The sequence below is a fragment of the Dryobates pubescens genome, chromosome 7, assembly GCF_014839835.1.
Source record: "Dryobates pubescens isolate bDryPub1 chromosome 7, bDryPub1.pri, whole genome shotgun sequence".
Classification (NCBI taxonomy): Eukaryota; Metazoa; Chordata; class Aves; order Piciformes; family Picidae; genus Dryobates; species Dryobates pubescens.
Genome location: NC_071618.1, coordinates 678,652 through 704,397, shown reverse-complemented (window position 1 = coordinate 704,397; position 25,746 = coordinate 678,652). Strand labels below are relative to the sequence as shown.

Here is a 25,746-nt window from a genome sequence, read left to right as displayed (position 1 = left end):
ACAACCAAGAAAAAACCCCAACCACAAACCAAATGAGATTATGTAGACAATGAAATCAAGCTTGCTGCTGAAAGAAAAAGCTGGGAAAGTCAGCAGACAGAAGCAGGCAGACAGGGGCAGTGAGTGTGTGCCTGTGCGACAGAGAACAGGAATAAACGAGCAAGAGGAAGCCCTGAAACTTAAACTCCTCCTGCAGCTCTGCATCTGCTCTGAGTCACTGGTATGACTCACACTGACAGCGTTCACGTTTGCTAGCGTTCGGATGGAGCAGGTCTGGCAACAGAAGAAGCAGGTTAGATTGTTGATTACCTGCTGCAGCAGCAAACAGTTGCGTCAAGATGGATTTTTATGAGCACAGATGAAACAGAGGAGGCTCCACCAAGCACAATTATTATTGTTTTCTTAAGGTAAGATTGTTCTTTATTAGAGGAAGATATGAAAGGGAATTTAGAGCTAGTGAAGGCTGAGTCTCTTTCTGCTGCTGCTTATTCTCAGAGGATAATGGTCTTTGGAGCCTTGTTACTGTAAAGTGACTGTTTGCAGTGCCATGTGGAGGAATCATATGGCTAATGGGCAGTGCATGTCCTCGGAAACAAAATAACTGTATTCTCATTCATTGATGTTATGTAAGCCATGGCAGCCATGTTAAGGACAGGAGACCTCTTTCGAAGAAACAGTGCTGCTAGATGGTAGGGCAAGGAAAGCGGCTGTCTGTTCAGCTCTGTAATTCTTTCTTAAACTAAATTTACTGACACTTGAATTTCTGTGTTAATAGGATTAAAAAACAGTGGCATTAGAAAGGACAAAATAATTGTTTAGCTTTAGTATCACAGTGTTTTGACTTCAGCATTCAGGCTGGGACTGTGTGCAGTGCATGGTTTTAAAGAGGTTCTTCAAATACTTTTAATGGTACTTCCAGATATCAGGATGACTTTCTTTTAGTGCTGCTGAAAGTCCATATATATGTATGTATTTATTTTATATATGTGTGTGTGTTCATATGTATGAAAGTGTTTATTTTATATGTCTCTGTGTGTGTCTTGTTCTGACAGTTGTTATATGCAGAATGTAGGTCACATGCTGGTTAGTGTTGGCATATTCAGAGTGTGTAAAACAGTGGGTTTTTTGCAATGTCTTTACTGCTATTTTATTCACTATGATGCTATAATTTTAATGTAGCCTAGACTGGAATCACAAATTTTCCTCATATGGAAACTACTGAATCTTGAGGTTTTGCTGCACTCCCCACATGCATTTTTCTAAATTAGGAACTCTGTTTTTGAACTTCAGTAATGAATTTATCTTAATCTCTTTTGCAGTGTCCTTTTAAAGTGCAGTGAGGTTGCAGCTGCTCTTAGTAACAAGGGAGCCTGGTCACTTCTAAATATTACTTTCAGAATGAGAGAATGAAGATATTTACTAGGTTACTTTCAGCTGGTTGAAACTATCACTTATTTCCTTTGTAGAATTTACCTAAAAATGACCACTTTGTTCTCTCAAAGAAATATGGTTCTGTAGTAAGGTCGTTTAAAAAGGACAGCATATTTTGGGGTCTTACTCTATTTGCTAAATTATAGCATTTGCCACTGCAGTGTTTTCATTCCTGTGAATTAACTATATTTGTGTTACTTCCTCTTTTTTACGAAGATTAATTTGTTAATGTGAACCAAGGTTTGTTAGTGCATTTGTTGTATCTTTAAATTTCTTGTGGCGTCCACCTGACAAAATGATATTGTGAGACAAGTTTTTAGAACAAAGTCATTCATTGGCACCCATCTGCCAGAGCAAAGTTTGGGTCACTAATTTCAGTGGTTTATGTTTCTGATCTTTCTCATGTTACAGCATTGTAAATGCACGCTACTTTAAAGAATGTTAACATTGGCATTAAGACTGTTCACTAAAAAGTTCTGGCACATGGCAGTCTTTCCTTCCTTTTTCAAATCTAAACAAGTCCAAATAAAATAGTCTCTGCAGACTTAATTTTTCCACTGATTTGTATCTGAATTATTATTTTCTGAAATTATGTCAGAGTGGGTTTTGCCTTCATGTTTACCTCTAAGTATGTATGTATTTAGAGTATGAATTCTGTGTTGTCAAACCAGAACGAATAATCTATTATAATAAAACTCAACTATCTTGAATTGAGTTTACTTAATTTCTTTATTAACACATTGTGCATGTAGTTAAATAATAAACAGTTAACATTTTGAAAAGAAATTTCAAGGACAGGCTTAACATCTAAACAACAGTATGCCAGCCTTCATCCTACCAGTCCATAAACTTTGTGCAAGTGATGATTACCACAGAGAACTCTCCCCCATTCATCTTGTTCTGCTGCCTGCTATGCCTCTCCATCTGCCACTGGAGTGCCATTAAGTGAAAAAGAGTATAAGCTGAAAAAAGAACAAAGGCCTGGCCTCACAAGATAGTTTGCTTTATGCAAGTTGGCAAGCTTCTGGGAAAAACTAAAACAATTTTAGTAGTTGTTGTGACATTATCTTGGTAATGACATACCTAAATGCATGTCGTGCATGACATGCCTAAATGCAACTAAAATGTAAATATCCAAGACCGGAGAGATTCATGCAGGAAAAAATCATAATTTTGTGTTAAATACAAAAGAGGCAGCTGCATTTGATCCTTCTGTGCAGGGCTTTTGCAGGAAATATGATAGGTCTTGTTAAAGTCTGCCCTTTGGACACTCTGAAAGTTAGTTTTCATTGCTTTAAGTTGCCTTTGCATCAGGCTGTAAGGGCAATAAATGGCAGGAACTGTTGGGACCATTTCATGTATACTTTTGGCAAGACCTGAAGTGTGAGAGTTGATTATCTCCTTGCCCTTCGTTTTTATGTAGTAGAGGCTAGTTATCTCCGGTGAACTCAAGCAGGAGATCCCAGCTCACTGTTCTCCCTTCCTGTTCCTAACCTACAGGACATCACTGGTGCTTGCATGGCTAATTTTCTTATCTCTGCATAATCCCAGAGCCATGTTTTTCATCTCTGCCCTTGCTGAAGCTTTTGTGGACTTCCCACTGAAATTTAAGCCCCATGTTTAGATTCTCACTTCAGCTGCTCTACTGTGATCTGTTTAATGATTTTTCTTCCCTTGGCAGGTTTTCCACCAAAGCAAGCCTTAAGTGGTGGAAAGCAGCAAAGTTCATGTAATTCAGCTCTTTACTTTTGCTTCTGTGTCATTTGTGTTTTGAATGAGAGGTGGGGTGTTTACCCATCCTTTTTATTTGTTTCTTCCTTCATAATACCTGCTACTTTTTTCTGTGGCTTTCTTTGTTGCCTCGCCCTAACTGTGTTATTTTGAGCCCTTCATCTGCCTTCCTGGCACTTGGAAAACAATGTTACTGGATTAGCTCTGATCTCTTACATGTTCTGCTTCCTCAGTCTATGAGTACACCTTTTGAGACAGGCAGCAGCGTTGTTCTTGTGCATGCTGCTCAACTTCTCCTTGCCATGGCAGGGGTGAAATGCCTCTGAAGGAAATGCAACTGTTGCTGTAGGTAGTAAGTGGAAAAATAAATTACATGGAGAAAATACAGGATTTCTCCAAAATTCTTAAAGCTCTGAGACTTTGAGTGGGAGGAAGCTTGTATTATATGCAAAAGCTATGTTATCAGTGATGTATAGCTAGCCTTGATAAATGGCTGATGAAGAACCTAGGGGAAATCCAGTGTTGTTATTGAAACAAATTTACATGAATCATCTTTAATATGGGTGACATTTTGATTGTACAGGAGTTTTACCTGATGATTAACCCAAACTGAGCACTGCTTTATCACATGCTGAGTTTTAAATGTAGTAGAAAATGGTCCATGCACTGAATAATCATTTATTCATTTATTTATTTTCCACCCAAAAGTATGGTTGCCATATTTTCTGTAGTGAATTGCTATTTGACATTAGACTTTCTGAAACAGGACTCCACAGTATATGAAAAAGCAGCAGTATGTTGGTGTTTGTATAGTAAATCATTGTGTCATACAACAGCACAGCATTTCTGTTTCCAAATTAAATTTGAAAAGAAAGGAGGAAAAATGTTTGTGTTTTTGTATGAGGTTTTGGTGGTTTGTTTTCTTTTTAAATATTAGAAGTAAGTCCCTGGAAACTGGAGTTACACTTGAATAAAATTCTTGCTTATGCATATGCAAGCAGTATGCATAGCACTGTTTTGTGAGAAATGAACTCACTGCTGAAATGTATAACCAGTTCATTATAAAATAAAGGCAACACAGCGCTGGGCGCATGGCGAGTTTGCTAGAGGCGCACCTTAACAGCACGAGTTGAACTTATATAGATGGCAAACATACATATTAATATATTAAAATGTACATATTCATCTATTCCCCAGCACGCTCCCACCCCTCTCCATCAGGACTGAGACAAAACCTGCACTTTTAACCTGGCCAGTCTTTAGACCTGTTGGTGCCTCACCTTTCTCTCCCAGTGCCCCACACAATACAGACCATCACCAACCAATCAGCCCAACGACCCAACCCCACGGTCCCTGCGAAAGCCACATATTAAAGGCAACACAATTTCTCACAATCCCTCCCCTTCTTTCTACTACATTTGGCTTGAGCCATAATAACCTAACTTGGCAACAATTCTACAACAAGCAAAAGGATTCCTGGTAAAAGGAATGGAATAACAACTGATGTTCCTTGCTGAAAATATTTCCTCTTTTACTTAATAGGCACCATACACAGGGAGTGGGGATGGCATATCTGGGTGACAACTTTCTCCCTCCGAGTGGTTAATCCTGGGAATTAGGAGTCCTGTTTGACTTGCAACTCCACTCACATGGCCTATGGGGTTGCTGCTCACAGCCATGGTTCTAGATCTTCTTTGTGGCAATTACAGAGGTCTACCCAGTCTTGCCTCCTTCAATCCCCACCAATGCTCTGCTCTGACCATGTCTCCTTCCCTTGTCCAGGGAGGTTTGTACCAATTTCAAACCCCGACCTGTTTCTAGCTTGTGATGTTTTCAGGCAAGGACCGTTACCACTCCTATTCTGATACTGGAACTCATCTCATGACAATCTTTATGTCCTCCATTTGGGGTACCACAGTCCATTCAGTGGGTGGATCCACCAGTCCTTGCCTGTTGGCTGTCTGCATTGCAGTCTCTGTGGTCCCACTAGCTGAACAGTTTTTGATACTGTAACACCATGAATCCTCTCTCCTAATCACTTCAAATTATAACCACATAGATCAATGTTCCAACAAGCCAACTTACATTTGATAATTTTGAACCCACAGGAAACCTAATTACATAACTACAATAGCATTTACCATCACTTTTAGTAGGCCTAATTACTAATTCTTTTACACTTTACCCATCCCCAATGACATCAAGTCCCAGGATGTTTTACACAGAGGGAAATGGGGGCTTTCCTCGATGTTTTCTTACAATGCAGATTCAGTGTCACACAATGTCAGATGTTTCAAAAGGTGGCTTTGTCTCGCTGGCTCCAGAGCCTTCAGACCGAGGTGTTCAGAGGCACATTCCTGAAGTGGTCCTTTTGCTCACGAAGCATGTGTCCACCCTTGTTCTGCAGTACGGACAGCTGGAGCTGTTGTGTACAAAACCAAGAAAAGATCCTTCCCAGGGGGAAATTAGTGACTCTCCAAGTTTTTTAAAAAAGTTGCTTTTTGGGCCTCCTCTACTACTAAGGGCTGCTGATAAGCAAATTGGCCCTCACCTACTTACAGAATCTAGTAACTTGGAACAATGCCCTACAGGATTTTTGCTTCCTGTCCAGTCCTGGGTCAACACCCCATATAGATGTACAAAAAGATCAAATGATTTGTCCATGTCAGGCAAATTTAAAACAGGGCATCAATCAACATTCTTTTTATTTATCCAATCACTCATCATCTGCTGGACTCCATTTAATATTACTAATCAACAGTACCCCAGAAATCTGAGCAGCTGCTTGATTTCTGACCTTCCCTTACAGCAGCTACCAACATTCTAACTTTTGCCTTCTGTTTCTCTTCATCCCTCCTTCCTCTAAACTTGTCTCGCCACTCCTCAATCTTTTCCAATTTCTTTCTAATATCTGCCCATGATTTGTCACAAACTGCATCCTAAGAAGTACCATCCACTCCATAGGAGGCTTCCTCTGATGCTCACTAGAGGCTTTATCAAAATTTCTGGGCATAGGTTCTTTAATTCCCTGTATTACCTCCCATGTTCTGTCTCCCTTGAAGCTGTCGATAGTCCCACTGAGGATCTTGATTAGGCCACTTCTGATTTCCTGGTGGCCCTCCCTCTGATTTTACCTCTCCCATATTCTCATGCCAGCCTGGTCTGCCTTTTCCTTGTCTTTGCCCTTATTCTCAGTTGTTAATGTAAATATGGGAACAGGGGTAGGGCGTGAAGCCCTAATCCAAACAGAAGCATATTCAGCTTCTTCCCTACTAAACCACTTTTTAGAATTCACATGATGGTTCAAAGCTTGGCAAATCCAATCATCAAAAGATAAACCATTTCTCAACTCGTCATCATCCCAATACTGTAATATGATCCCTAACGCGCTCTCCGAGATGGGAATGGGAGGGAGTTCTGATGACTTGCTTTTCTATTGTCCTAGTCTCCTGATCACTAATCACCGACCGGGGATCAAAACCAAGCGGCGGCAATTGGAAGTGCCGGCTCCAAGCCATTAGCCCGCTCCCTGCGAACGACCGACCCCCCTCACTGTGCCGATCCCTTGCAAAGTCAAACCGCAAAAAACCCCTCACCCGCCGCAGCCCAGGCCCCTGCCCTCCTGCGGGAGCCTGAAACCACGGAAAAAAACCTTCCCGAACCAGGTCCCTCACACCGAGGTCCCCCCGTAGGAACCGGGATGTCAAACCCGTGAGCGTAACTGCGCCACGGGCCCCCACAGTTCAAGCCCCCCTAGGAACCGACCGCAGGATACCAAAAACCCTCGATCCGTGTCCCTCACCACCAGGACACCGGACACCGGGACGCAGTGCTGGTCGCCCGATCCCTACGGACGAGCAGTCTCCACAGCCCCTAGACCATAGAAACGACGCTGCCCCTTCACAGCCCGAAAAATCTCCAGGCCTGTGAAGACCACCTGACTACCACCCAGAATCCTGGAATCCACACCCACAGTGAAATTCCGGGACCCCGTAGCCAGGGCCCCTACCCAGGCAAAGCTCACCGCATGGCCTGGATCCTTGCCATCACCTGACTGACACAAATTATTACTCACTAACCTCACACCCACCAATTCTTCAGAAAAAAAACCCAACTCACTATCCGCAATCCACAACATCCCAACAATCCTTGCCTTGGGGCTTGAAGAGACACAATCCCCTTCCTTCCAACCCCAACTGCCCCTTCTCCCGAGATCAACAGGTTATCTACACCTAACCCCCCTCTACTTTCTTCTGACCGTCATCTGCCCCTCTTCCAGAACTTCCCTTATGTCCAACTGAACTATCTCTCCCTAGTAAATTACCTCTTGCACTTGGTACTACACTAAGATATACCCTAGCCCAATTATAACCACAGTCTCCAATTTAACATCCTTAGCTACCGGGACTTTAAACCTTTCCCGTTTTGCCCCTAAAACTCGCTCTCCACACCCCCTCTAGGAACCTTGGTAACACGAGTAACCCTCCTTCTCCGACCTGAGCCTGGCCACCTCCTGGGCCTGATCCTTTACCAGTCCCTGGTGGGCACGGCTCAGCCACTGTAGCTCTCCCCGCAACAGCTCCTGCTCCGCCCGCCGCACTACCGCAGGTGCTGGTGCAAACACTTGCGCTCCAGGCCCGCCCGGAGCCGATAGCAACTGTCGGGTGCAGCCGCGGTTGCGGCCGCACTCCCGCTCCTTCTCCAGTCGTGCCAGGCTGTGGCTCAGCTCTGCCTTGTCCCGGGCCAGCCCTGCTGGCCAGGGCATCCCGCAGCTGACCCCACGCTCAGCTCCTGGACCTACTGAACATAAAAAACCTTATATATGCTTCTAAAAAACCCCCTTGTATATGCTTCTAAAAAAACAAACCCTTACAATCTCCCTTCTACTTGGGCACTCTTGTTTCAAATGCCCAACCTTCCCACAATCTACTTTTCTCTCTAGGCCCTTCCTCCATTATCCTTTATCCTTATCCTGCGTATTGTGCCTCCAATACGCTACCCCAGAGGACTGTCCGGGGGTATATCCCTGGGTACCCTTGTTGCTCCCATTTTTCCCGGGGCTGCTCTACACCTGACACTCTGCCCTTGCCCCATTTCCCGAGGTCCACGCTTCCCATCACCAACCGCTTCGTCCCTTCACTGGCCAATTCCCTCGCGGGATATTGGAAACGCAGTTAGAAGGACTCCGCACTCGCTTCGTGGATCCGGACTGTCCAGCCCATGTCTCACACACACACACACTCTCACTGACCTCAATACCCGCCCAACCGGACAGTACTTGCAGTCCTTTTCTTGCCCGGGACTTTGTGCACAAGAATTACAGGCAGTCGCGACAAACCGGGAGCTCCTTCCCTTGCCTTTATCTTATAATGTTGGCTGGATTGTCTACCCGTGCTCCGAGAGGCTTCCAGGGTCCTCCTTCTGGGCCGCCGAAATCGGCGGGGGCGCCCCCCCTTCTGAAGGGTCCCGAAAGCCACAGCAGACAGGGGAATCACGTACGGGTCCCCACATTGTGAGAAACGAACTCACTGCTGCAATTTATAACCAGTTCATTATAAAATAAAGGCAACACAGCGCTGGGCGCATGGCGAGTTTGCTAGAGGCGCACCTTAACAGCACGAGTTGAACTTATATAGATGGCAAACATACATATTAATGTATTAAAATGTACATATTCATCTATTCCCCAGCACGCTCCCACCCCTCTCCATCAGGACTGAGACAAAACCTGCACTTTTAACCTGGCCAGTCTTTAGACCTGTTGGCGCCTCAACATTCTCTCCCAGTGCCCCACACAATACAGACCATCACCAACCAATCAGCCCAACGACCAAACCCCACGGTCCTTGCAAAAGCCACATATTAAAGGCAACACAATTTCTCACTGTTTGCAATACTGAACCATCTTGTTTGTTGGAAAACTTGTCTATTTGTGTTGTTTTTAAAAATGACAGTTTTTACATCAGTGGTTTGGGGGGGTCCTTCTGTTTGTATATGTGTGTGTATCTAGAAAGCATCTGCTTTGTTCCTTTTCCTGTTTTCTGAGTAAGTCTTCTTGTTTGGATTAGATTATTTTTTTCCCCCTGGTTTTAAAGAGAAGGGGAAAAGAACTGTTAAATCTTTGTTCATGCTGTGCCATGAAGAGGTCTTCTCTTAATTCTGGAACAGTTCAGGCAGAGAGGCGGGTGAACACATCCCCTTTTCTCTGGAACGCCCAAAGTTTTAGAGGGGTACACACCTCATTGCATCGTGTGAAGTTTTGTATCACACAGAAAAAGTCACAGCCTGAATTTTGGTCTCAAGAAATACCTTTGTGTATTCTTGAGCATGTACTAGTTTAAATAGAGAGTGAAGGATGCATCCTATACTGTGAATATAGCAGTGTTCATACTTTCACTTGTCTTCAGGGCGCAAGTTTCCACTTGACTGGTCTTTCATGTCTGTAGTCCCCCTGCCCCACTCTGGAGTTGGAGTCATTGAAAGTATGAGTATAGTTCCTGTTCACTCAGGTTAAATGAGATTTTGGCCTGGATTACGATGTGATGTTACTTCTGTGCTGAATTCTCCTTGCATTTGATAGGGACACAGGAATCTGGGATTAGCTCATACTTTTTTTTTTTCAGTTTGATCTTTTAAAGCAGCAGAGCACTTCTGAGTCTGCTGTACAAGTATATGATAGTGCCTTTGTAGGCTTGATGTCTCACGTGACTGTGAATTTTTCAGGTGAAATAGTTTAAAATCAGAGGTTTCATGATCCTTAATGCAGATTTACTTTTTACATAAATACTTGGTAGTGCCAGATGGCAGAGCTGCTACAGGGAGAGGTGAATAACTGAGCATGTCCATTTCTGCAGGTTATTTGGTCCACAAATCTGATTTTATTTTATTTTTTTAAATAAAATAAAAACACAGCACTGTGATATTCTAGACTGCACTAAAAGGCCAGGCAAGTAACTTCACCAAGTTTCCTATATGTGATAGGCAAGGGTATTTTAAACCCCAAACTCCTGCCCAGAGAGGTTGTGGAGTCTCCTCTGGACACATTCAAAACCCGTCTGGATGCATTCCTGTGCAGACTACCCTAGATGATCCTGCTTTGTCAGGGGCTGATGATCTCTGAAGGTCCCTTCCAATCTCTAATGTACTGTAATACTGTGACTACTTTTATCTTATTTCAGAAATAGACACTAATGGTCTGACTTTAAAGCAAATGATTTATTTTTCTCCCTGGCATTGATGTTTTTTTGGTTGAGCAATTGGGAGAGCCTCTTCTGGGGACTTATGGACCAATGTAGTAAAATGTTGATTATTTTAATGCACATAGAAGACTTGGAAAAAAAACCACCAAAACCCAACAACCAAACCATACTGTCAGTGTCTTCTCTTGTTTCACAAAAGCTTGCAAGAAGAGCTCGTTAGAGCTGTTATGTTTGTATGGAGGGTTTGTATGAAAAACAGTGCAATCATCCAGTATATTTGCTATCACTAAGTGTTAGTATTGTGGCTTTGAATACATGACATAAAAATGCATGCAGCTGAGCTGGCTAGAATGAGGTTTTTCTGTTATAAATGCTTTCAAATGTTGATGCCTGGGAGAAGTTCATTAAATTTTTCTTTGCTCCTGAGATCAGTGGATGACTTTTGAATCTATTCTGGTAAACAGGAGGTAGTGAATAATAGGAAAAATGCAACCTTTTTACCTACATAAGAAAGAATTCTAATTATTGTCCCATAGCTTTGTAGGCTCATTGGTGAGAACATGATATTGAAGCCACTAATACTTCTCCAGGGCAGTGTTTTCACACTGAAAAGTTGCATAGAACAGTGATTGTTCTTTTTGCAGTATGTATGTAGTGAGGCGGACTTGCAAACTAGACCAGAAGTGGACTTGGGAAACAAAGACTAATGGGGAATTAGAGGAGATTCTTCTTGGCTGCCCTCCTATGAATGCAGCAGTTCAGCTGGGGAATAGAAGGAAACTGGGGCAAGTTTGATCTCAAATTTTTGAATTTCAGAGAAATCACATAGGACCTTATATGAGAAAGTAAGCTGTGAGAGCTTATGTTTGCAGACTCACCATTTCTAGAATTTATAATGCACTATGAGGAAGCATTCATACTGTCATATAACTTGCTTTTCCCTGGCACTAGGTATTGCTTCTTACAGGGCAGAAGAAAATTAAATGAAATTTTTGTCCTAAGTTGGTCTTGAAGCAATGTGGTGTCTGTGGTGGTTTGGCTCTGGCCTGGAGGCCAGATACCCACCAAAGCCGCTCTATCACTCCCCCTCTTAAGTGAACAGGGGAAGAAGGGAAAGAAAATATAACAGAAGCCAGGAATAGGATAGGGGCAATTTTAACAACACTAATAAGCAAACAGCAATAGACTGTGCAGAAGCAAAAAAAAAAAAGCAGAGAGAAAGAGAGATGTTAGTCTCTACTTCCCATCAGCAGGACAATGGTTGGTCTCGGGAAGCAGGGCTCTCTACGCTTGGTGATTCCTTGAGAGGATAAACACCATGGACCAATCCCTGCACTTCCTTCTTTCAGTTCATTCTTATACCTGAGCTGATGTCATATGGTATGGAATACCTCTTTGGCCAGTCTGAGTCAGCTGGCTCAGCTGTGTCCCCTCACAAGATTTTGCCCACCCCTCAATGTACTCTTGGGGCAGGGAAATGTTGAAAGGACACAGCCTGGATACTGGATCCAGCTGTAGCCAAAACACTGCTGTGTTATCAGCTACTGCTGCAAAAAAAACCCACAGCACTAGAAAGATGCTGTGAGGAGAATTAACTCCAGCCCAGTTCAACCCTATACAGTGTCTTATAGAGGATCCTGTGAGGTTTTACAGGGCTTTCCCATCTTTCCTCAATGATCACCAACAGTTTGTACAGTTTATAGCAGTTCCACTAAAATGCATGGTGAATGGAAGTAGCCACTAAAGGTGCAGGCAATATTATAAAGTATGAAATGGGAGTTGACTTGAAAGGAATTGAGTTTGATAGTGTTTCATTCATGCTCTGAGAATCCAGACCTGTGTTCTCTGGACCATTGCAAGAGGTGCTCAAGGGGCTTATTTTGTTGAAGTGCACAAAATCAGGGCTGCATGGATTAGAGTGAAATACAGTCACAATTCTCTCCCATGCCACAGCCTTAATTTGTTACATTTATTGCTATATGTTGCCTTTAATTTAATGGAAAAGAAGTCACTGGTAAGATGCTGCTCAGTCTGGAAACACTTTGACACACATAACAATTGTCTAAGAACTGTGAATGTCTTTAAATCCAATTTTATATAAAATTTAGCAGAAAGACAAATGGAAAGCAGAAAAAATATCAGTGACTATCTGCTTAGGTGATGTGATATTTGTGATAAGTAGGAGACAGAAATTCTAGTAACTTGACTCAGTTCTTGTGAACATTTGATACACCTTCCTTTGTGGATAAGACATCCAGAATAAATGGAAAGGGTCATTCCTTCCTAGCACAGAGTTTACTTGTGACTAACATTTGCAAACCTGTAAAAGGCTTCTAAGAGAAAGCAAGGAGGTGGCAAATAGGCATTTGGGAGGGCTGTGGTAGTTTACAGAGAGGGTAATATTTATCAGTGGTTTGGGTTTGGTTTTTTTTTGGGGGTGGGGAGGAGGGTTTGTGGGTGTATGGGTTTTTTTGTTTGGTGGGGTTTTTTTTGTAAGTTTGACATCTATCCCAGCTTCCCTGCAGCTTTCCCACCTTCTGTGCTGCTATACAATTTGTATTTCCCCCCCATCCCCCCACCTCCCCCCATTCCTTTCAGATTCATATTTCTGGGACCCAAGAAAAGAATGTCTTCATAGTAAATAAGTACATTCTGCCCCTGTACGCTGCACTGGTTAGGCCACACCTTGAGTCCTGTGTCCAGTTCTGGGACCCTCAGTTTAGGAAAGATGTTGAGTTGCCGGAATGGGTCCAGAGAACGGCAACAAAGCTGGTGAGGGGTTTGGAGCACAAGGCCTGTGAGGAGAGGCTGAGGGAGCTGGGGTTGCTTAGCCTGGAGAAGAGGAGGCTCAGAGGAGACCTTATTGCTGTCTACACCTACCTCAAGGGAGGCTGTAGCCGGGTGGGGATTGGTCTCTTCACCTGGGTAGCCAGAACCAGAACAAGAGGACACATTCTCAAGCTGCACCAGGAGAGGTTTAGGCTGGATGTTAGGAAGAAGTTCTTCATGGAAAGAGTGATTGGCCATTGGAATGGGCTGCCAGGGAGTTGGTGGAGTCACCATCACTGAAGGTGTTTAGGAAGAGACTGGATAGAATAGAATAGAATAGAATAGAATAGAATAGAATAGAATAGAATAGAATAGAATAGAATAGAATAGAATAAACCAGGTTGGAAGAGACCTTCGAGATCATCGTGTCCAACCTATCATCCAACACCACCCAATCAACTAAACCATGCAACCAAGCATCCTGTCAAGCCTCGCCCTGAACACCCCCAGCGACAGTGACCCCACCACCTCCTCAGGCAGCCCATTCCAGTGGGCAATCACTCTCTCTGTGTAAAACTTCCTCCTAACCTCCAGCCTAAACCTCCCCTGACGCAGCCTGAGACTGTGTCCTCTTGTTCTGGTACTGGTTGCCTGGGAGAAGAGACCAACCTCCGCCTCACTACAACCCCCCTTCAGGTAGTTGTAGAGAGCAATAAGGTCACCCCTGAGTCTCCTCCTCTCCAGACTAAGCAACCCCAGCTCCCTCAATCTCTCCTCGTAGGGCTTGTGCTCCAAGCCCCTCACCAACTTTGTTGCCCTTTTCTGGACTCGTTCCAGCAAGTCAACCTCCTTCCTAAACTGAGGGGCCCAGAACTGGACACAGGACTCAAGGTGCGGCCTAACCAGTGCAGTGTACAGGGGCAGAATGACCTCCCTGCTCCTGCTGGCCACACTGTTCCTGATGCAGGCCAGGATGTCATTGGCCCTCCTGGCTGCCTGGGCACACCGCAGGCTCATGTTCAGCCTACCATGGACCAGCACCACCAGGTCCCTTTCCACCTGACTGCTCTCCAGCCACTCTGACCCCAGCCTGTAGCTCTGCATGGGGTTGTTGTGGCCAATGTGCAGAACCCGGCACTTGGATGTGTTTAATCTCATGCCGCTGGATTCTGCCCGATGGGGCGCTTGTTGCCATGGTTTAGTTGATTAGATAGTGTTGGATGATAGGTTGGACTCTATGATCTCAAAGGTCTTTTCCAATCTGGCCTATCCTATCCTATCCTATCCTATCCTATCCTATCCTATCCTATCCTATCCTATCCTATCCTATTTCCCCATACTGTACTGCAGATTTCATGACTGGAGTGCCTAATTTAGAACAGAATAAACCAGGTTGGAAGAGACCTTCAAGGTCATCGTGTCCAACCTACCATCCAACACCACCTAATCAACTAACCCATGGCACCAAGCACCCCATCAAGTCTCCTCCTAAACACCTCCAGTGACAGTGACTCCACCACCTCCCCGGGCAGCACATTCCAATGGGCAATCACTCTCTCTGTGTAGAACTTCCTCCTAACCTCCAGCCTAAACTTCCCCTGGCACAGCTTGAGACTGTGTCCTCTTGTTCTGGTGCTGGTTGCCTGGGAGAAGAGACCAACCTCTGCCTGTCTACAACCTCCCTTAAGGTAGTTGTAGACAGCAAGGTGGTCACCCCTGAATGTTGCAGTCCGCATCAGCTCTCAAGTGGCATTTGGGGATCTAAAAATAGGTTTGCATGACAAAGTCAGTGCAATGGATTACCCTAGAAGGAAGACCTGTCTTATTGTTGGTGACATCTGAGGGATTTGTGTAAAACTGAACACCTTTAGAACATTAACATTTGCTTACACTGTGTGAAAATAATTTCTACCCATTACTACTTTGATGTTTAGTTTTAAAATGGAATAGTTTTAGCCTGAAAGAATGGAATCATGTGATAAAAAGAAGAAACAGATGGGGGCGTTTGGTAGCTAAGAGAGAGGTGTCTTACTGTGACACTAACATATGAAAGAAAGGAGTGACAGTTTTGGGTAGTGGACACCGTCCATTTACTGTCAGCAATATTAAGGAACCATGCAGATTGATTCAGTGGTGTCCTGGCTGTTCTTCATACACCTCTTCTGCATAAGCACATAGTAAATGGTTCGACTGATCACACTTAAAATAGCAAACTAGGACTTCTCTTTAATATTTAAAATAGAATGTGAAATCCAGGATCCACTCATGCAAAACAGTTGGACCTCGAGACTGTATTTTGCAATTTTGGTTTGCTTCCCATTTTGCAAGACAGCACTTTAGCTAGAATGACTTATGGAGGTGCATGTGACAACAATGAGGAGCAGTCCTGATGTCGGGACATGCTATGGGTTCTGGCTCCATGTTTGCTCAGCCTGGGGAGGTTGGCATGTGTTATGATTTTCTTTCCATAAAAATGAAGAGCAGAGCAAGGTGAATTGTGACTGTTTCTGCCCAACAAGAAATTTGTACTCATTCAGGAACATGGTCTAGCATTAGGAATGCTAAAGCCCTGCTGCAGCCAGTGCTACAGATACAGTCACAGATGTGTGTTTTACTTTTTCCCCCAACCCAGAGCTGAAAATAGTGAAACTTTTAATTATGTGAAAGTATAGGTTGCTATAATGGGTTGAGAGACCAATTTTTCCCGCCACAGGCAAAAGAAAGACTCAGACAAAACGGATTGCAGAAATGGTGGAAAGTTTCAATGAAAAAGAAATATGAAAGTTTTACAGGAAACCACGAGCACTGTGACAAAAGAGAGAGAGATCTCAGAACGTACCCAAGAATGTCCCACCCCCACCTGGGGGTACACCCAACCCCCCCCCAGGGCTCTTTCTTCACCCCCCAACCCAGCCTTGGGCCTGGCCAGGCCCAAGGGAGGCAGCTCAGCCCATTACCTAGGCAGCGGCAGGGAAGAAAAGGGAAAGGGAGGACCCCACGCTGATGTTTTATAGGGGAGCAGGGCATTATGGGAATGAAATACCTGGCTTCCTGTGACCACCCACTGGGCTGCCCCCCACCTTGGGACATCCCAGGTGTGGCCTGTGTGTTGGCATCAGGGGGGCAGCACCCAGCCTAAACCACCACGGTTGCATACATAATCCAACTGAATCTGAAATAATTCTGGGGTAGTCAGATCAAGACAAGGCATTTCCTCTTCTTCTGTAAGGCATATTTTGTTATAATAGTGATAGTATCTTGTGTAAGTTACCAGCGCAGAAGGAGTTGCCATATTGAACACAATGCAATTTGCTCAGAATGAAGAGTTTCTGTTCTTTAAACTCTTGAAGACTGGTATTTCAAAATGAGGAATATGAGGAAAGGCTTCAGGAAATCATACATAGTTTGTGGAGGAGCTTAGAGAACACTTCATTTTATTTGCCACAAGGCAAAGGATAAGATCAGGCAGAGCACAGCAGGACAGGGTATTGTACCTTCAGCCTGCTTGAGGTTTGTAGCAGTGGTCATAGCTTTCTTGACCTAGAAGAAGAATATGCTGCCTTGGTTTGTAGGCTGATTTTTGGAAACTTGAGCCTTTAAAATATGTTTACAGGATATGTCTTCTGAGGTACACTGGTCTGACAGTTTGTTTTGAATGAGATTTAGTTTGCAGCTCTACTGTCACATGGTTCATCCTCAGCTGCTTGTGTGCTGCACAGGTTCCTGCTCCTCAAGTCTGCCAGCATAAAAAGCAGATGCAGTCCTTCCCCAGCTCATTTCTGTCAGTGCTTTGGTTAATTTTTTTGCAAACTGTTCCGTTTTGCGCCTTCTTTTTTTTTTTTTCTTTCTTTTTTTCCCTTCCAATCCAGTGAGTGAGAAGGAGAAGGACAGAGGAGAAAGTGAGGGATTTTCCATAGGTTTCCCTGTCATTAAGTTTGTGTCATACTTTGAGGTTTCTCCACAGGCAATAGTGTTACACGCTTCACTTTCTGCAGTACCTGGGAATAATGTGGCAGATTTAACAGAGGCATGAGGTGCTCCACAGTTTGTGTGGTAAGCCTGGTGGCAAGTACAAGTGACTGAGAAGAGTAAACATCTCACTATATGTCATTTCCTTGCAGTGACGTATTTGAATGGCTTTTAAGCTGGCACCAGGTGCTGAGACTTGAACTGCCATCAGCAGTCAAGGGAAAAACAATTTCTGTATGGTTTTGATTAAGAAAAAACGTGCTGCAGTCTTTGAAGACTTGTGTTTTTTTCTATTATAATTTCTTAATGCAGAAGGCCACAGACAGAACTCTCAAGGAGCTGATGCTTGGTGCGCTCTGCAGTAGCACAGTACCACTCTATGACATGGTCTTACTGCTATGATAGGACAATGTAATTTGAAAAGTGTACAACATAGGGTGAAAAAGAGGGGCTTGAGGTGATGCTCAGTTAGAATCTTTAATATACAAATGATATTTGACTCTGTTTTGTCTACCTGAACACATGCTGCTGGTGTTCAGTTTAGTTGTTATGGCTAAACCCAGCACTTTAGTGGCTCTTAATCAGGTACCAAAGCACAACAGAATTGGAGTGCAGTTAAAAAATGTGTCTGTCAAAGAGGAGAACTTACAGGCAGACTCTACAAATGCAGTTAAGAACCAGAGTTGCTTTTAGAATGGGGACACAGAGCAGGAGGGCACCTGCAGGAGGTCAGAATTGGAGAGTGGCAGGCCAAGAGGGGCCTAGGGGTACTGGTGGATGGTAGGCTGAATGTGAGCCCCCAGTGTGCCCAGGCAGCCAAGAGGGCCACTGGCATCCTGGCCTGCCATAGGAACAGTGTGGCCAGCAGGAGCAGGGAGGTCATTGTGCCCCTGTACACTGCACTGGTTAGGCCACACCTCGAGTCCTGTGTCCAGTTCTGGGCCCCTCAGTTTAGGAAGGATGTTGAGTTGCTGGAGCGAGTCCAGAGAAGGGCAACAAAGTTGGTGAGGGGCTTGGAACACAAGCCCTACGAGGAGAGGCTGAGGGAGCTGGGGTTGCTTAGCCTGGAGAGGAGGAGGCTCAGGGGTGACCTTATTGCTCTCTACAACTACTTGAAGGGAGGTCGTGGACAGGTGGAGGTTGGTCTCTTCTCCCAGGCAACCAGCACCAGAACAAGAGGACACAGTCTCAAGCTGTGCCAGGGGAGGTTTAGGCTGGAGGTTAGGAAGAAATTCTACATAGAGAGAGTGATTGCCCATTGGAATGTGCTGCCCGGGGAGGTGGTGGAGTCACCATCATTGGAGGTGTTCAGGAGACTTGATGGGGTGCTTGGTGCCATGGTTTAGTTGATTAGGTGGTGTTGGGTGATGGGTTGGACGCGATGATCTTGAAGGTCTCTTCCAACCTGGTTTATTCTGTTCTATTCTATTCTATTCTATTCTATTCTATTCTATTCTAATTTATTAGGAGATGGTAGGACTTGCTTTCTTTACAGAAGTTGCAATATTTTTCTAAAATCCGAGGTGGTTTTATAACACATCACTCCAGGCACTGGCCTGCATTAGGAATAGTGTGGCCAGCAGGAGCAGGGAGGTCATTGTGCCCCTGTACTCTGCATTGGTTAGGCTGCACCTTGAGTACTGTGTCCAGTTCTGGGCCCCTCAGTTTAAGAAGGACATTGAGACTCTTGAACATGTCCAGAGAAGGGCAACAAGGCTGGGGAGAGGCCTTGAGCACAGCCCTGTGAGGAGAGGCTGAGGGAGCTGGGATTGTTTAGCCTGGAGAAGAGAAGGATCAGAGGTGACCTCATTGCCCTCTACAACTACCTGGAAGGTGGTTGTAGCCAGGAAGGGGTTGGTCTCTTCTCCCAGGCAACCAGCACCAGAACAAGGGCACACAGTCTCAAGCTGCGCCAGGGGAAGTTTAGGCTTGAGGTGAGGTGAAAGTTCTTCATTGAGAGAGTCATTCGTCATTGGGATGTGCTGCCCAGGGAGGTGGTGGAGTCACTGTCCCTGGAGGGGTTCAAGACGGGATTGGCCGTGGCACTTGGTGCCATGGTCTAGTTATGAGGTCTGTGGTGACAGGTTGGACTCGATGATCCTCGAGGTCTCTTCCAACCTTGGCGATACTGTGATGCTGTGATAGAATGTGTGATTTCCAGCACTGCTTTGCAAAATGAGTGTGACTGATGGTAGTGAGTAAGGAACACAGATACCTTGCCAGCAGAGAATCTTAATGTAGTTAGTAGTTCGCATTGCCTCTTTTACAGCTATGTGAGGTCAGCCACAGAGATGAAAGAAATTTGCCTGTGGCCACAGAACTAGTATTTTTTTTCATAGTATTGTAATTAAGATTTTTAGATTCCTTTACCATCTCTGCCATTTTAATTTCTTCCTTTTAAGTGAAATGAATAATAACACACCAGCTTTAAGTATTTATATTAAATGTCCTGAAGGTGAATGGTGTTACAGTATATGTACTACAGGGTCCATTGTATCAACCCTTGATCTTGTGACTGTGACTGGCTTTGTGAGTAGCTTTCATGTTATCTACGACCTTCATAGTACATGCTCTGCTTCTAGAATGGAAAAAAAAATAGGTATAGTAAATAAATACAGTTGAAGTTATAATGGATACCAAATTGAAACTTTGTGTGCTGCACCCAATTTCTTTTAAAAAAATTAAATAGTAAATAACTTTGTTAAAAGCTATTGCATATCACACTTAATCCTGAAAAGAGTTCCACATGTCAGGCGTCTCTGTCCTTGTTTTGGAACTCTTACAAATACCAGTCTAAGTAAAATACTTTGTATCTTCTCATTTGAACTGACAGTCATAGAACTGTTTTGCCTTCACCTTGGGCAATGAAAAGAGAAGAAAACTTCATCTGCCTTATAAGCCACTTCTGTGAAAAGAGTTATAATTATGCAAGAAATTTTATCTTTGCTGATGACAGCATGGTTGCGTGGGATGGGAGGGAGTTTTCTGCATTCTTGACTCTATTAACAGTGACATAATGTTCTTTTTATATGGAAACCATACTTTTCCGTGGCTGAACGTGCTTTTTTGATACTACTCCAGTTAGGTTAGTTATTTTGTTATCATCATGTTTATCTTAATGCCTTTTTCACCTCCCTTGTCATGCGCTTCTGGAGAGCAAATTTTAGCTCATCTCAGCCTCTATATTGCCCAATACAACTGTTTTTAAGACTGCTCTGTGGAGGCTGGCTATTCATTGTCCTCCAAAGACTTTACATGCATTACAGACCCAGGTGGGCAGCATTTAACTTGTAGCCAGTGTTCCTGACTCAAGTCTCTGCTGCTTTTTGTAGTAACTGGCTGTTACAAACTTACCTGGCCTTTTTGTGACTGCTGCATTGGCTGACACTGAGGTCTTCCTTCTTGTTTATCAACTGATAAAACCCAGTTTATAGTGGAAGTTCTTCTTGGTGGTCCATAGTGTGTCATTTTGTCTTAGTGCTTTTTAACTTCATCTTATTTCTTTTACTTCAGTGTTTTTTCTATGGTAGCTTTGATTTCCTTAATGTTTACAAACAGCACTGTAAACTGGTAAATTGCATCTAAATTACTGCATCATAAATTTGAACATTATTTATGTCTAAATATTTACTGATTTTAATGTTTTAAGTTGTAAAACTACTTAAACTGATCAGAATATTTTTCTGTTAATTAGAATTTTACCTCTCTTAATCCTACTGTATATGTTTATATATTTGCCCCGTCCATATATTTTACTAGTGGAGTATCTTCTCCCCATAGTAAACTTTCCTTGCCACAGTTTTGTAGCAGTATGGTCAAAGATGTCTAACATACACTGTTGTGGCAAAATGCCAAGTATTTCAGTTTAAAAATCTTACTTGTTCTTGGCTTGGAAAGCATACTAGTTGAAAAGCTTTTTGATCCAGAGACATATTTACTAACTCCCAGGGACACGGGAAATGTGTTTATTCTGTAGTACTGAGTGTAAATAGACAAAGGTGTGAAACTGAAAGACCAATTTGTGTAGTGCATCAGTTGTGCAGTGTAAGCACTTGCTTATAAATTATTGTTTTCCTTCTGTAATGCTTTTTGAAGCATGAAATAGCTGTACCATTGGTTCCAGTGGCACCTCTAACAACAGGTAGTCCAGCAGTGGAAGAGTTTGCCAAGACAGGTGGAATAGTTTCCATCCTTGAAGGTTTCTAAGACCCAGTTGGATAAAGCGGTGAGCAACCTTGTCTGAGCTGAGAGGAGATCCTGCTTGGAGCAGAAAGCTAGATTTTTTTTTTTTTTCCCCATTTGAATTGTTCCATAAAGTCAGATCCCATTAGTTCCTGCTGAGGAACAGGTTCTCTCTTGGAAAAGAGACTATTTAGAACATAAAACATGCTAGGAAATATTTGACTGTAGTTCTTGAAGAGAAGAAGCCCCTTTAAGATGCCTGTTGCTTACGTGTGGTGAGTAAGGTTGGTAAGGACAAGCATGTTCCTTGTCATAACCAAAGAGCTGCAGGTATTGGCAGCAGGAGTAATGCTCTTGAATCTCCCTGCCAGTGGCATCTGAATTCAGTCTGGACCTACAGGAAGTAAAAATTGATTAGTGGGTCTGAGTTCAATTGTTAGAATTTCTTTTTCATGGGGCATCCTCTTGGAGAAGTAGTTGCAGTGCCATACAATGATCCCAACACTACAGCTGGAATGGGTAGGCAGGACAAGGTAGCAGAATTGAAAAGCTGTGCTGGGAAAGCTCAGTTGTTGCTGGTAATATGAAGTAGCTACTTTGTAGCCTTCTTATACTGTAACTGCATTGAGTCTTACAGGCTTACTACTGTTTTAGTTAAATACACTGTCTTTTCACTAGTACCATAGAAGGGAGATATATATCCCAGGTCCTAAATATGCGGTGTTACAGTAACAGTACCTGATTCTGAAATGTCTTTTTGTCTTTATTCTTCTGTTTCTTCAAAACTGACCCACAGTCGAAATTGCTCCAGGGGCTTGTGTGTATTTTTTTCCTTTCACCATCTGGAACCATTCAGGGAACCTGAGAATGAGGTATGCACTTACAGATCTTTCTCCATCCCAAGAAGGGGGAGATGAATTTACTATCAGTGTATTACCATTGCCAGCCCCTGTAGCTGGCTTTGCAGTGACTTAAAAGGAATTGCAGCAATAGTAGTCATATAATCTGTCTTTCTTCTGTTAATAATTTTCTGCATTAGAAAAGATAAGCCTGGGGCAACACTGCATCTCCACCCAGTTCAGTGCTGCTTCATGCTGAAAAAAAAAAAAGCTTCCCCAGGACAGCTGTGTCTTCTCCTCTGTGGGTTCTGTTTCCACACTTTCAAAGAATGCTATAACAATAGAGGAAAAGATGAGTATTTGGGGCTCCCATAGAGTGGGACAGGACACCATATCCAAATTAAGTGTTTCTCAAATATGGCCCTCACTGTACAATCTACTCCATATGGACAGATTCCACCTCTTATTTGGAGCTTTGTGTTAGATTCGGTCTGGAGAGAAAATAGGGAGGAAGGAAGGAAAAGGGAGATGGAAGGAGAGAGACAGAAAAAAGGAAAGCCATGCCATCCACTTACATTTGCCTGTTTGCTTGGTATTTTGGTGCATGTTTTCTCTTCAGTCAGTTCTCTGTGTGACACCTCCAGAAAATGTGCCCCACTAAAGCACATGCTTCTATAGGTGACGAACAGGCAAACTGCATGAATGACTAACTAAGGAGAGGTGATTGTTATTAGTACAGCAGGCTGCTTTTTGATTGTTTTTTTATCTACAAGGCTAGGTAGAATACAATAGCTTGAAACACTATAATAAGACAAAAATCTACAACAGTAGTATATGCCAAGCTGGATGTGGCTCTCCAGCCTGGATGTGGCTCTCCAGCCTGGATGTGGCTCTGAGCAGCCTGATCTAGTTTGAGGGGTCCCTGCCCATGGCAGGAGGGCTGGAACTAGATGATCCTTGAGGTCCCTTCCAACCCTAGCAATTCTATGGTTCTATGCCTCAGACTGGGGCATTGTTAGCATGCTAGTCTCTGTAGAATAAATACCAGGAAAGGCTCTTAGTTAATTTTAGCTTTAGCACATGATTTTCCATAACTTTTCGAAGGGCGGGGCTTTAATTTTCAGATACGAAAGGTCAAATTTTCAAATACATCTCTTGAATTTGCACTTGGACTTCTCAAAAAAGAACCCCTTTGTAGACACTGTGCACCTGCAGCCCTTGGTGAAGACAGGAGCAGTTGTCAGTGATCTGAGACCTCCCAAGATAGTCAGATCAGTCTTAAATTCTACTTCAGGAGAAATCTTAACTTTTCTGCTCATTTCAGTAGAACTGAAGCTTATAGTTATGCTTCTGCTCCTTGGTTGCCCCTAAGCTGAGTTGCTTTGCTGAACTATAGTTTATCGAGGTGCCCCATAAATGTTAATGGCAGAGATGAAATAGAAGTTTTTAGGTGTGATATTTAGAATGAATTTTAACTGCCTACCTTTTTGAACATTGTGTGAACCACTACAAACCTACTCTTAAAGCACTAGGATGCACAACTCATCCAAATGAAGTGTTTCTCAAATATGGCCCTCACTGTACAAGCTACTCCGTATTTTTGCATATGTATGGCAAGGTGATATCGCTACAAAAGTGCTAAAGCAACAAGGAAAGGGGAAGAAAAAGGGGTCTGCATTATAACAAACAGTGTTCTGGAACAGGATAGTGTATTTATCCTTTTTAAGATCCTTTAAATTTTGTCAAGAAAATCATGACTCAGCACAAAATCTTCTGATGTAGCATGGTTGAAAGTACTGGAAAGTCTGTGTGAACATATTCAGCAGTTTGTGACTATGAGAAGTTGTACTGTATGGTGGAAATCTAAGGTACTAGGCGGATCTAAAAAGAGGCTTGTGTAACAGACATCCCAGAAGCTTCTCAGATTTGCACTGGAATTTCCCATATCAAGTTAAACCAGGGCTCTAGCTGTGCTTTGCTATATATTTTGTGATTATGGAGTCTCGGGAGTATTTTACTCACCATTTCGCATTGCTTTTTGTAATCTTGGAGGAAGCATTCTCATTTTGCATCTCTGAAATTTCAAAAGCAATCAGACTTCTTTGGGCTGCCAAGAGTGACTTTAAGTTACTGTACTGGAAATTCCTGAACTGGGAATTTCTTAAAGGTACTTTTAAAAAATCTGTAATTAAAGTAAGATCCATTACTAAGATTTTCTTTTTTAGAGGATTCTTATTACTTGATACTATTGAATGTTTTATATATATCCCTAAGGAATTGAAAAGTGTGAACTTGACAACTTCAGACTTGTTAATGTGACCTTAGAATATGTTTTGAAGGAATGAATAATTAAAGACATGGGAGTTCAATGGAAGGAGGATGAAATGCGATCTATTTTGCTAAGATAGGTCATGTCAGACTGACCTAGTAACTTTTTAAAATAAGAAAGCAGGTTTTCCAAAAAAGAAAAAGATGTGCTAGATCTGGTCTCTCTGGATTTTACTGAACCATTTAAAATAGTGCCACATCAAAATTGCTGTTCAAGATGGAGGAAGATTGGGTTAGTGTAAAAACTGCAAACTCATACAAAGAACTTGCACAAAAAGAAACAATAGGAGGTAGATGTACGAGATTAAGTATTCTGTGGGAATTGATTTGTTAGTTTCCCCGAGGCCTTTTTTTGTTTGAGTTGATTTTGTTGTAAGTTGTATTGAAAGCAGGCTGTTGAAACTTGCTGATAAGAGGAAGACCTTAATTTCTAGCACACAGTTTTAGGTGGAATGACTATACAATTAGTCGTGTGAGTAGTTAATACTAAAGGGATGGAATTGAATACAGCAAAGCGTGTACACTGACAAGAATTCAATTATTGAGTTTAACCTTGGTGTCAAAATTATCAATCTAAGATCTTACATAATCAGTGGAAAGGAGCAGATTTTTAATTAGGTATGCGACTCCTGCCTTTATCTCTTGACTGTTAGCAGAGCCTAGGCACCTGACATTAGCATCTGTGCTGAATGCCTGAAATTGGATGGTACTACAGCTTTAGCTTAGGAAGTAATGCAACAACTTTTCTATGCACAGGGAGTTCAGCAATAAAGTATTTTGAAGTAGAAAGGCTTATGTGAGGGTAAGTGGGTTAAAGTTTGTCTCTAGTCTGTCAATTTGACACCATCATGAAAGTGGTGGATGGGATCCAGAAAAATGTTATGTTGAGTAGAAGGGCAACTGAGCTGAATACATCTGGGCTGGGACCTGCTCATGAATGCACCACTTTTTGCAATATGCAAGAAACTTCAGCTCTTCAAAACAGATACAGATAAAAACTGCAGGTATGATCAAAGGAATGATGTTTCAAGAGGAAAACAGCTGTGGTGGATATGTCAGGAAGACTAGCAAAATGGGAAATGTAATTGCTGCACATATGCTGCTGGGGTTCATGGGGAATATGAATGATATCAGGTAGGTGAAAGCTAACAAGCAGGATGTTTCTAGACCATCATAGGACTAATGAAAGTCTACATGTGACAGTGTGTATTGTAGGAAGATTATGGTACAGGAACAGTAATGTTCAGACATGATTTAGAAGTGCAGACTGAATATAGGGCACTTTTTTATAGTGATTG

The 25,746-nt window shown here is 42.9% G+C and overlaps 1 protein-coding gene across 9 annotated transcripts in view; it reads left to right on the top strand.

Moving 5' to 3' along the window:
• INPP4A (inositol polyphosphate-4-phosphatase type I A) overlaps positions 1-25,746 on the top strand; it is a 132,517-nt gene that overhangs the window by 34,337 nt on the left and 72,434 nt on the right. For 2 of the 9 annotated variants that reach the window (XM_054163069.1, XM_054163072.1), the window contains exon 1: positions 157-407. The exons of 1 other annotated variant lie outside the window; for it this stretch is intronic. The gene's annotated coding sequence lies outside the window, so the exon portion shown is untranslated. Of the gene's footprint in view, positions 1-153; positions 408-25,746 lie in introns of those variants that run through there. 6 more of the 9 variants (XM_054163076.1, XM_054163075.1, XM_054163071.1 and 3 more) reach the window with 5 other exon arrangements.